Raw genomic sequence first — 1,440 nt, 5'->3', positions numbered from 1 at the left:
TCCATAGGCCCCCAGGCTTAACCAGAGAGCGAGTATTCCAGTTGTCAGTACCCACTGCTATGCTCCAGAATCCCTCTACTGGGGGGATACATGAAGCAGAAAACAGGACTCTTCCCTTCCCACAGAATGACCCCAAACTCTTGGGGGCTGGACAAACTACCAGAGAGGGAGACTTCTACGACCCATGAGGCAACTCCTACATTAAACGGCCATTGTGGACAAAATATCCAGAGACAAAAGACTGAGCGACTGCCTCCCTCTCAGCCTTCTTTCATATCCAGAGGAGCTCCCCTCACGGACTGTAGATCAGGCCTGCCATAACCTCGGCCCCAAACCTGAGCTGAGTTTGGGTTTTTGGATGTCTGTCTGCACCGCCGTGGCCCACACCGCCTCCAGGCTGGGGTCTCTGGAGCCACACCACAGAACTGTGCCTGCTCTCTCCTAAGAAACTGCCCCTTCCATTGGCCACAACTCTACAAAATAGTAGAAACCTCAAGGTCCCCAAGGACATCCCACTACCGCAAGCCGCACTGGACAAACAGGGGCATTATGACACCAGCTGAGCAACCACTACCTCCATGCACAAACACAGACTGATATCCGCAGAGACAGAAGATTGAACCAGACAGGCCCCTAAGCCCTATTATGAACTCTTGCTTTGGTGTCCAGGTATCACTCTTCAGAGGCCTGGGTTCGAAGACCAGCATATGGGGCTATCCTGAGGCACCAGACAGAACACCTCTCATCTCCACATGGAAAGCTTCCTTGTTGGAGTTGTGTCAAACCCTTCGGGTTGGAGAATCCTGCAGAGTCCCTTAGCTACTGCCACATTCCAAGGTCTCCATGGCCACCAACCCACATTATGAATCATCCTCACGAAAGTCCATTTAAACTCAGCCTTCTGGGTAGCTCACCCAAGAGCCCGCAGATTGAGCATGCCTTGTCTGGACCAGGCAATGGGAAGGTGAGTTGGCGTTTCTCGGCATCCATGCTTAGGCCCCTGCTCTCGAGTCTTTCTGTATGGGGCATCCTGGAACCATCCAATAGTACTCAACTGTCCTGAAGAAGGAAACTTTGAAGTTTGGAGCAGCTCACAACTCCCAGCGTAGGGAAACCTCCCTGGCCTCATGACGCCCCCACCCCCTTCAGGAAGGGGCCGTCATGGACACAAACTCCAGCTTGAGGCAACATCTGATACTCGCCCTGACCTCTGATGCCGGAGATCTCAATTCAGCCTCTGCACAGTGGGCGCAAACCTCGTGCTACCTTGTGTTTTCAGACTTCCTTCCTCACACTCCTGGCAAACATGTCCTCAAGACTTGGAATTCTGGAACCAAAATGCAGCCCTCTGCTGGCCCTCCAGAAGAAAAACGTTGCTCTTTGGGGCTCTCCATAAACCCCAAATGAGGATCAACCTGCTCAGTTCTCGACCTCACCCCA

The sequence above is a fragment of the Mustela putorius genome, unplaced genomic scaffold, assembly GCF_011764305.1.
Source record: "Mustela putorius furo isolate JIRA1106 unplaced genomic scaffold, ASM1176430v1.1 tig00004156_pilon_pilon_pilon, whole genome shotgun sequence".
Lineage (NCBI taxonomy): Eukaryota > Metazoa > Chordata > Mammalia > Carnivora > Mustelidae > Mustela > Mustela putorius.
Note: the sequence above shows the minus strand (reverse complement) of the source record.